This window comes from Corvus brachyrhynchos, unplaced genomic scaffold (genome assembly GCF_000691975.1).
Source record: "Corvus brachyrhynchos isolate BGI_N302 unplaced genomic scaffold, ASM69197v1 scaffold4, whole genome shotgun sequence".
Classification (NCBI taxonomy): Eukaryota; Metazoa; Chordata; class Aves; order Passeriformes; family Corvidae; genus Corvus; species Corvus brachyrhynchos.
This window is the reverse complement of record NW_008237878.1, coordinates 4182397-4193825: the sequence shown is the minus strand read 5'-3', so window position 1 is coordinate 4193825 and position 11429 is coordinate 4182397. Positions and strand designations below refer to the sequence as shown.

The following is an 11429-nucleotide window of genomic DNA, read 5'->3' as shown; positions in this document are numbered from 1 at the left end:
GGGCGAGCCGCGCCGGGCCAGGTGGCGGGCAGGCACACCGTGTTATTAGGCAGCACCGAGCGCGAAACCTTGATCTTCAAAAACAAAACAACAAAAAAAGAGCCCCTAATTAGTCCCGCGCATGAGAATAAATGGCATTCCACATCAGCCAGGATGGAAAAGGCACCTTCCGATTTCGTCAAGTGATCCCTGCTATCGACAGCTTTCAGGATTCACGTTGGGAGCGTCGTTGTGTGAGGCACTTAAACCCGAGAATTCTTCTTTTCTTGTCACTTCAGTTCGATTTAAATAACAACTAAAGAAAAAGGAGTAACAATGGTCTCAATGTGCTCCATCTTTAGGAAGTCATAAATGTCTTGACAAAGAGCCCCGTGCCCTGCGCTGCGGAATCACGGCCGCCTCCCTGTGCGGCTCCGGGCTCTCGTGGGGTCGATGGAAACTCTTCCATCATCTTCAGTCCACTCCAGCTCAGCCCATGGAAGAGTCCTGCTCTGAAGCCATCCTTAACGTTCTCTATAGCCCTCTTTTTAATTCAGTGTCCAAGTGACAGATTGAAGGATATGTACTGAGTTTTCTCATATTTCTGAAGGGCTTTGATTTGGACTAGACTTGTTTTATGAAAAGAAAAAGGTTCTAAGAAAAAAATAGCTGTCTTTTAACTCATATAGCACTTGTCTAATTTTGATTTATAAACATTCCCAGTAGAGAAGGCATCCTTGTCCAAATACTCTCAAGGTTCATAAACTTCATCTAATTTTATGATATAATTGTACAGTAGTTTTCAAGGACTCTTACTCTCTAGAGGGCTTGAATCCATTTGATTTTATTCATCCCAATGGTATCTGCTTTTATCCCTAACTAAGATTAACAATTCTGGCATTATAGCAATATGGAAAGTTCATCACATTCGTGCAGTGATTCTACCACCAGCTGCAGATTCTTCTGAAGTTTACTGTGTAATGAATTTAAAACATAAATAGCAACAAATGGGATAAATAATTTCTTTGCCAGAATTGGAGCAAAGTTAATTCTATCTTTATAAATAACTTTTTATGCTGGTGGTTTTTTGTGAACCTTTCAATATTTAATTAAATCACACAGTTTCTGGATCTTTCTTTTGAATATGTTTCACTCATGTATTTATCATTTTTAAACTTTTTTGTAAGTTGCTATAAATCATTGAAAAAATAAAAAGAAAAATGGTTTTAGTTTTAGAATGTTGCTAAGAAGATATTTTCTAACATCTAAGAAATAGACCTCAGAGTTGCTTATTCAAAATCAAGAGTTATCATTACCAGGGATAGTTCACATTATTATAAATGACAGATTTGTTATTGGGATATTGTAAACTAGCTCTGAGATCTTTATTTTCTGTAAGGAGTAGGGCAGGACACCTTTTGCTGAGGTGAACCTGAGTGTTGTCAGACAGCTGCAGATCTCCCAGGTAACATTTCCTTAAGTGGAATTTTTAAGAATGACTAAAATTTGTTCTCCTCCAAGCAGGGTGTTTACTTTCTGTGTCCAGTGTTCTCCAGATAATGTGCAGTGCTGCACTTACCTTTTGAATCAAGAAACTTCCTTGAGCATTACTTTAACCTGTGGGCTTTATTGACTTGAGATGTAAAAAAATTGTATGGCAAAACTTTGGTTATTCCAACTAGATCTAAACAAGAAAGACTAACATCAGTTTTGACAACAAACAAAACCAGTTTTTGTTCTATCAGTTATGTTTAAGAGATTCCAATTTCAAACCAAACACAACTTGTGGTTATTCTGTCAGATATTTATATAGCCACTGGGGCGCCATAGTTATGCACCGCATACATCATTGTATTTTTAAAATGTACTTAATGAACATTTTTTCTTTTCTGGTAACTACTTCATTGCCTTAAATGAATGCATTCCAATAGAATTTGTAACAAATGAGCACTTTGTGTTTGCATTAATGCCAAACACGTTTAACAAATTTTTAACAAGGAACACTGGCAAAAAGCCAAACTCCTAGAGGGACACTGAAGGAATGCTATAAATTTAAACTAGATTTTACCTTTTCATTCTGCTCAACAAGTGTCTTAGGTGTCTTTGGCATCTCGGCATTGAAAATTTTCTACGTAGTTTGGATATAAATTTATGCCTTAATTATTTTTCTTCTTGGCCCTCCTCACTAGAGATTTTCACATCGATATAACAAGCTTTAACAGGTTACTGTATTCTTTAGAAAGTGAGAGGTGGGTTTTCTTTCTTCCCTCAAGAGTTAGGCCAGGAGGAAGTAGCAAAACCACTATTTATTGTTGGGGCTGTAATGACAGGGAGGTTCAAACAGCACAGTATCATGCCATTGTCACATCCTGTGCTAAGGGACCTATACAGCGCTGAGCCCTCCAGCAGATCTGTGCTGTTTTGTTGCTTGTGCTGAGTTGCAAATGTCTGGGCTATGATCGTGGTTGCAACTGCACTTCAGGGGCAGGGGAAAGCAGCCCACAGTGCTCCCGCTGGCCTGAGCTCTGAGCTCACACAGAAGCCATGAACAGATTTTTGGCTGAATCAAACTTCTGGGGGGTTTTTCAGTTGTTAAGTTATGCCCACATGGTACATGTCAGTACAGACCTTGGGAATCACCTACTCTGTAATACATGCTTGTATTAAAAGTGTTACAAGTAGCTCCACAAACCACATGCTTGCTCTTTACTTGTAACTTAATATATTAATTTAATTTTTACTGTGTTATTTCAGTTTTAATCAAATGCAGGAACTGAAAAATAATAATACTTAGCACTCATCCAAGACTCTTAAGGCACATTACAAATATTAAGCCTTGCAAATTCCTGTGAGGAGCCTGATGTTATGCCTGCTGTAGCGAAGAGCATGTTAGGCACAGAAAAATTATAGACTTTTTTCTTAGTCCCACAATAAACTGGTGGCAGGGACAGAATTTAGAGTGGTCCGTGTCAGGGCTTTGTCTTAGTTAATCAAGTCATTCTTTTCATGGTTTTGCACAAAGGTAAAGATTGAGAATGCTTTTTTTTCTCCTTCCTATAATTTACATTATGTTGTTACAAGAGGCATAGGCAAATCCCACAACATCACTTGAGAAAGACTTTATGAGTTACAGCCTTATTCCAGTCCAGTTACTTGTTTCCAGAAAATGAAATAATTTCCCATCATTTGTTGGTACTCTGATTGCAGTAATGATGAATGAGTCTGGAGAAGGAAACTGCAGAATTCATCCTGACAGCTTTTTAAAGGATGTCACGTTATAGTACAGAGGCCTTGTCGTAGATTAGGGAGCAGAAATAGCCCTCACAGATTTTCATTAATGATATCCTTCTCTACTAACATTTGGTCAGATACCAATTCCCTGCAATAAAGTGTCTGTTCCCTCTCTTTCTGACTCACTAATTACCATATCAGTTGTTGGCCTTTTATGTAGGTACCATGTGTAACAGGTTAGGAGAAGGCAATTTAAGCCTATGTGAATGGGTATCTGTTTTTGTATCTGGGTGCTTGTTGCAAACATTTGGAAAGCATATGGAGCATAATGGACATTAACTCAGATGTCAAAAATAGCCTGTATTTTACTACTGTTATTAAACAGTTTCCCCTTTAACCCCTTTGTGTTTACCCACCCTCTCCAGCTTGTTTCTGCAAATCACTGCTGAGAGGAAAGGATTGGAGGTAAAAAGTACTAATCAGGCAGGTGTCTTTATCCAAAGAAAAAACAATCTGAACAAATATTTGTGGGCTACTACACTTTTATATCTTCACATCCTTCTGCTGTTTTCATTGACTGGTATCTAATGGACTGACAGAGGTGCCAAACTCGTAAGACATTACTTTCAGCTGGAGCACTGCTAAATTCAGGCCCAATGCATGTTACCAAACTTTATTTCTGTTTTAGAGGTTCAGTGACTTGTACCAAGTACAGCATTGAAGAAACAAATATAAATTTAATTTACTCAACCTCAGTTGGTATTTGACAGCAATATCCTTTTATATATTTATTTGACTGACTTGAGAAATACTTTGCATTTCCTACCTGTGGTGAACAAGTTTTTGTTGCACTTCCAATACATATATGGTTTCCTGATGAATGGGTGGGTTGATTAAATGGGTGAGGTTTATTTGGGGGCTTTCATTCTGTAGTAAAACCCCAATGAAAATTTGAGGAGCAGGCTGGAGAGGGAGTGCATTTTGTGCTTTGCTGCTGTTCCTCAGACTGGACACTTTACTCTGGGTTCTTACTTTTTCCGAGCATAAAAGAGTGTTAATTGCAAAGGAACTTCAGCTTGTAAAATAGCAACTGCATTGAAGATTTGCTGTGATTACGTTTTAGTCCAAAAAACCCAGGCATTGTTGTGCTGCAGTTTGTGGAATGTGCTCTCCTCGTTAATTTCTAGGTGTGCTTCCTCTGCCCAAGTATCTCTTTGAATGACGATTAAGAAATTCTCGGCACACAAAAGAATGGCAGCTATGCACAGTTCACCAAACGTAATGCATGCGCTGACTTACAGATTTCATAAAAAGTTTGCAACGATTTTATGTGCCAGAACTAGTAACATGATCTACTTTAGGAACTCCCTGGCTTTCCAGCTCTGCAGAAGTCATTTTTAGACTGTTCAAGGGCCAGATCCAAAACTTGTTAAAATCGGTGGGAACCTTTCCACATTTCAGTGGGCTTTGAATTAGTCCCTAAGTGTTTTAACCAGAAGAATTGTACCAACCTCTCACTGCAAAAGTAGAACTATTCATCTAAGTTTGTATGATATAAACTGTTATGTGTGCTTTCCAGCAAGATGTGAACTTGAAAATAGGGATTTAAAATAATTTGAGAGAATATTCTGTAAACAGTGTTTCACTTTGCTCACAGAATAATTTATCTGATAAATACTAGATTCTAAAATTTTGAAAGGGGGTTTTTCATCAAGTAGTCTATTTAAAAAGCATAAGTTTTCAGCTGTATACAAAACCCTAAGCATTGTATGTCAAATTCTTTTTCATAAAATGGGATGTTTTGGAAACTTTTAAGGCTACATAAATGGAAGGGCAATAATGGAGAATCCCATCCATAATGCATTTCAAATTTTCTAGAAACAAAGTCAGTGGATAAATGAACAACTGCCCTCTAAAGGAATAATTTAATTCTTCCCACTCATCTGATACACAGATAATGTGAATAAGACCAATTCACTGCTCTCTGTTCAAGAATACTGTGCTGTTTGCTTGCAGCACAACTAAAGTAACAATAAAAGTCATTGAGGCCTCTGTAGTCACAATCAGACACAAAGTCTCACCCAAAGTCAGTGGAAGGCAGGAAGATTCTTCCCACTGGCTGAGTTGTCCTGACACTGGCTCCCTCTCGAAGTCCCCTGGGTTTCAGCAGTGCCAGCGAAGCCAGACAGAGCAACCAACCACCTGTGATTAGTGGGTGTGTGGCTGAAAACCTCCTAACACATTGCTGTGTGTTTTAACTTCTGCAAATCTGAGCTTCTCGTATCCATAAAACCTTTCTCCACTGTTCTTCAAATTAAAGTGCTTAAAATATGGCAGGGAAATGGTGCTTCAGTTTTGGAAGGCTGGTGGAGGTACTATACATTCCCACCTGCCACTGAACTTAGTAGAAATAAATTGATGATCCCCTTGGTTCCCTCTGAAAAAGTATCTAGTTTTATTAATAGCATTTCCCTTTCAAAGTTACTGTGCTCATAGACAAGATCAGAAAACTCACCGTTTACAGAATCACAAGCACAACAGAATCTGACATCTTAGGAATTTAAAATATTTCCCACTTAGGGGGAATTGTGTCATACACATCAGCAATAAAACTAATTGCCCTCCCCGCCCCCCCCCCCCCCCCATGAAAAAAAAAGGGTTCAAATTAAATTTAAATGCCTTACTTCATCCTTAGCCCCTAGAAAAGCATTATCTCCACTTATATGTATGAGAACCTTGATTAGATGAGAGCTAAGATGTTCTGGATGCTTCAGTCATGTTGTTAATTGGAATATTTTGTTCCCTTGTTACAGTTGTCAGAGGAACTAGTGAAAAAGGAAGAAAAAACTGTAGCACTGGAAGGTAACAATGATAATCTATTGCATTGGATCTCCAAACATGACCATGATATCCTGGAGAAGATCACAGATGCAGAAAATGAATGCTAAGGTTGACATCTAAAGAAATGCTGCATTAATTGGCATTTTCTCCATTATTTCTTGTAGTCTTTTGTGAAATTAGATACTTTGGAAAATAATGAAGGAGACTCAAGCAGAAATTATAAGAGCTTCATTTCTGTCTTTAATGGGTCTTGTGAGTTATCTGTTTTTACAAAGAAACCACCTGTTCAGAATATGATTGTTCGGTGAAGTTCAGTTAAACAGGTTATTTAGCTAATTTTTGGTAAATTAATATTGATTTTAATAAGTAATTCAGATTCCCTTAGATGTGGTATCTGCATTTGCTGATTTTACCTAGTCTATTCTAAAGTATCACTTCTATTGCACTAGATTATCAAAGAGGTATTAGTAAAATGCTATATAAGGATGTTGGCATTAACTTTACCCCCAGTTAGATATGGGCTTTTCCAAAAATTAAAAACAAGCCTTTACCCTCCTCTGTTTTCTTTTATCTATTGATAAAATAATATAAATTTAAAACAAACCAAAACCAAATATTGATACTATAACCGGTATTAAGCTCTGGGCCAGGTTGGAAATGAAATCAATTTTTGGTACTAATAAATGATGACAAAGATTAGTTTTATGAAAATATGGTGTGTGTCTCTGACAATGCATAGGACATCTAATTTGAACATAAATATATGATATACAAGATGTATCTATTCCTGGATGGTAAAAGCTTGAGGTGTATATAAATACATATGTATGTATATATATGGACATGTACACAAGGATGTATCAACCTTTTACCATCCAAATGCATACATGTTTTCAACAATAAAAGCTGGGACTCTTAAGAAAACAAACAAAAATAAAGATGAGATTGCTGTGAATACAGTATATGCACTAGGTCTCCTGTAAATGTGGAACTGTTTGTTATTGTTCTCTACACTGAAAAACAGTCTCCAACATGGACCCCAATGAATCTTAGCTGTTAAAGAAAATACCAATGAACAAACAGCACTCGAAGGCTGTTTGTGTCAACAAAATGTGTCTAGTAAAATAAATTTAAAGCACATGCAAGGAAAAATAAAAATGTGAAGTCGTTACATTTGGTGAGAGACTCTTAACTGACAGTCAGATCTCTACCACTTCTCAAGGACGGGTTCCTTCTGACTCCAAAAACATTTTCAGTCAGTCTGGCAAACATGTGCAAATGTTTGGCTGTTTTGTTGAGGCATCTTTTTGTCCATGGAAGAAATGCTTCCGTGCTGATGGCAGTGGAAATAGAATATCTGCATTTTTAAAGGACAAACAATAAATTTAAGCATGGGTGGCCTTAATCCTTAGTAGTTTTTCTTTGCTGCTGTAAAAAAAAAAGAAAAAAAAAAGAAAAAAAAAAGAAGAAATCTAAATGGATACTCCTAAAGTCTTGCACTGAATTTAGAAAAATTATTTTTTGAACCTGTGGTGCGATTAACCCTAAACATCCTACATGAGCCATACATAGCAATCCCCTTAAAATTATTGTCTAGAGATGATATTTTATTTATCTGTACCATAATTCTCGGTGCAATCAAAGAACAATTTATTTGAGCAGGAGTCCTGCTGGATGTTACTGTCTTCAGTAAAAAAAGTAAAATGTATAGGCTTAGCATAGCATAGATAATCCCAATTTCATTCATGTTTAAAAAGTTTGTCCTTTAACTATCAATGGCATTTTAGATCTTTGTTTTTGAAACAGCAAAGCTTTTGGGAGTATATTTAGCACATATGACAAATGTTGCACTTGGAAACTCAGACAACAAAACTGGTTTCTCACGACAAATTTGTTGTCGCAGTAGGGGACAATCGTCTGTGTCTCTTACAATCAGGTCTTTACCTTAACTCTGCAACCGAATACTTGAAGTAGGATATAAACTAGGGGGAAAATAGGGTCACAGATACAAAGCTGTATAGTTAGATATTTATATGTATGTGCCAATTTTGTCACAGGTATTATTTTAGGGGCATTTTTGCTCCACTCATGTTGGTATGAGTATTGATCTAAACTTTTATCAGGGCCTAAAAGTTAGCCCCTAAAGAGGAAAATTTTGTCTAACATTGATTTTTTCTTTCTTGCTTTGGGTTTTGTTTTGGGTTGTTTTTTTGGTTTTTTTTTTTCCCTCCTTTTCATGTCATGTGATATTCCATGATGTTTGGAGAAAATCTTTTCATATACTAAAATAGAATCTCGGGGTTTACAATAAACACTGTGATGTTGGGAAATATTTTATTTGAGCAATGTTTGGTAGATTTTCTTTCCCCCCCCCTTTAAGTGTAATGAAGTAAACCAACTTTTGCTTAACATTTAAGATAATGGTTATTATTTTAATGTGAGATCAGTCTTGTACTGCACATTCTTTCTTTCATTTAAATGTACAGTATGAATTTTGTATTTAATGAATTTTGTGTATCCAGTATGCACGTACCTGAGCATTGACTTTCATTTGAAAGTGGGTTTCAATTTACTTTTTAAACAGTGTTTATGAAAAGACCTCAGATGTGTTGACACCAACTATATCCGCAATGTTTCTTTTGTGTGTGTAGGGTGACGTTTGAATGTGATGTTCTGCAGCAATGGGTCAGTATCCCCTATTTACCTTAGATCCTCATTTGATAGTGCTTCTTGTAATAATTTTTTCAAGTGAGTGGCATGTTCTGGATTGTGATATTGATATATGGTTAAGGACATTGATATGAAACTAAGGAATTCCTAGAAATTACCAGTGGGCATGTATTAGACAGTCATTGTAATTTAATGTCTTGTAGAAGTGTAAAGTACCAAGGTATTTAGAGTTCATAACATTGTTATCATGTGTATGGGAAGTATTTAGTGTTGATCAGCTTGTTTATTTTCATCAAATAAACTTTGTTTCTTTCTGAAATCAGTGTTGTGTCATTAAAAGCAGGTTTAATGACTGTAGGAAAATGTGTGAGAGATGTTTTCCACATGGTAAATCTATCACACTCCTTATTTCTCTAATTGCTACCATTCAAAGTAATTTATCTTCCTGTTGTTACTATCACATAAACTGTTTAAGAAAGCATAAAAAGGAAAATGTCTCGTAGGCCCCACTCCCAGAAAAGCTTACAAGTAGCTTTACTAAAGTGAGGAACCATTTTCTGGATTGGGCTCTTAGAGAGCAATATGCTTTTGAGTGGGTTTCTAAAACATAATATTCTTGTGTGACCCTGTGTAATTGCATAGAAAATTACATTTTGTTTATGTACTTTACTGACCAAAAGCCATAAGGTGTGAAATTCTCTGCACAGTCAGCTCCTTTTTCAGCTGCCTGGTAAGTGGTTCCCCGTTTCCATTATGTTCACTTTTTTTAGAAAAGGAACTTTTGTTGACCAGGAATTTCTTACCTCATAGAACTCCCTGGACCAGCTCAGGGCACACACAGCAGGAGGATAAAAGGCAAGTAAGTATGCATTTTACTCAGCTTATTTAAAACCACACAGTCTCTTAGTTTTAAGCTCTGTTTCTTTACCTATAAATTAGTTTTCTTCGTAAGAGAGTACTATGCACTAACATAGGATATTAAGTTTCACTTTTAACTACAGCTAAATATACATTTATTGTGTATTCTACTTATGCCTACTTAGCTTTGAGCTGCAATGGTATAAATTGAGTAGCAGTAGCTTCTACCTTCTTTCCAAACCTGCACAATTATTCGGAGCAGCTTGTTCTGTGTTCAGTTGGTGTTTGTATTAGGGGGCCGCTCATCCCACTGGAGACACATTTTTGATTCTCTTTTCAGTATTGACCACTTCCTGCTTTTAAAGCAGCTCCTGCCTCCCCACATGGTGACAGGGACAGTACGTGCCAATGTGTCTCACCAAGGGCCTAGAAGGGACCATAATGGATTTGGGGGAACTGGGAGAGGCCCTTAAGCCCCATTTTCTGTAAGATGGGTTTCAGTAATGATCTTTTCTCTGTAAAAAGCAGGTGTGGGGGCCCCAGGGGAGGGGCAGGACCTGCATGTTTGTGTCTGTGGGTGCCACAGGGGTGAGGAGCTCCCCAGAGGGCAACTCTGGGTGCAGGAACATCTCTCCTAATGTTGAAGTTTGGGTTCATACAGTCAAGGGCTCCTCCAGCTCTGAGAGGGCCTGATTAAGGATCAAGCTCTTCTGAGCTTGAGGTTTCCTCCTCAGAGAGCCTGTTTGTTCACTCCAGACTTGAGCCAGAGTAGATCAAGGTTTGAGCAAGCAGAAGTACAAGCAGTGGGGGATGCTCAGGGGATGAAGCTGTGTCAGCTTGCATTTCAAGCCAACGTGTCAGTTTAGACACATTTTGAGAGTCCCGAACAGCTTCATGCCAGCACGAGTTGGATAAAGCTGAACTCCAGCTGCATCCCAGGTTGTTCACACTGTGCTCGAGGTTCAGGATTTGGTCCTGGAAGAGCCTCACTAACCAACACACCCTGGGTCCTGCCCCGTGCAGAAACCTGTCAGAAAGTACAGAACAGAGTGGCAAAGAAGAGCGTGGGTCACCTGTTGATATTGCTTCTCCAAACCACAAAACTTTTAATAACCAAAGTATTAAATCATTCTAAATAAAGCCAAGTCAGCTCTAAATAAGTCATACATTTCCCATTATGAAGTCAGTGGGAGCTCTGCACGTCGCCAGGGCATGATTTGACCCACACATCAAAAGTATAGCTCATGGGGGCTGCTGTGCAGATTTTCCTCCAGTGAGATTACAGTGATGTTATTTCATGCTTGTAACTTTCCAAATAAGATATCTCTTTTTCAAATGCACCTTTTCAGACAAGAGGTGACCTCTGCCTTCATTGGGAATAGCCCAGGGCACATAGTTTCAGCTTTTGTATGAGGCTGGAGGCACTGGTGCAGTAGAAGCCCACGTCTGATGGATGCAGTTGCAGAATCAAGGACTAATTTTGTTTGGGTTTGCATTCCTTCCACTCCTTACTCTTGAAAATTACTCTTCCTTCAGAATGAGACTGTTCTAACCCCAAATCTCCACAGATGCAGGGGAAGAGCAGGCACAAGGCCAGTGCATCCTAAAGACAATGCACTGTATCCCTTTGAAACGTGCACTCGAATTTGTGTTACAGACAGTTGTCTATTCCCATGAAGCTGCAAGTCTCAGGACAAACAGAAGAACTTTGAACTCCTCCAGTTTCAAATGGAGGCGAGTGTCCAACTTTAAAAAGGCCGTGCTTTTGGTCCTCACCCCAGCGAGGCCAGGAGACAGCAGATGTTCTGGCAGCTGCAGCTGCCGCGGACTCGGGGGGCTGGGGGTGGGGG

General features: G+C 38.2%; 1 protein-coding gene across 17 annotated transcripts in view; it reads left to right on the top strand.

Moving 5' to 3' along the window:
• The window catches only part of ERC2 (ELKS/RAB6-interacting/CAST family member 2), a 432041-nt gene extending 423001 nt beyond the window's left edge, over positions 1 to 9040 (top strand). For all 17 annotated transcript variants that reach the window (XM_017732424.1, XM_017732423.1, XM_017732425.1 and 14 more), the window contains one exon: positions 6024 to 9040. The gene's annotated coding sequence lies outside the window, so the exon portion shown is untranslated. The remainder of the gene's footprint in view (positions 1 to 6023) is intronic.
• Positions 9041 to 11429: the final 2389 nt, after the last annotated feature.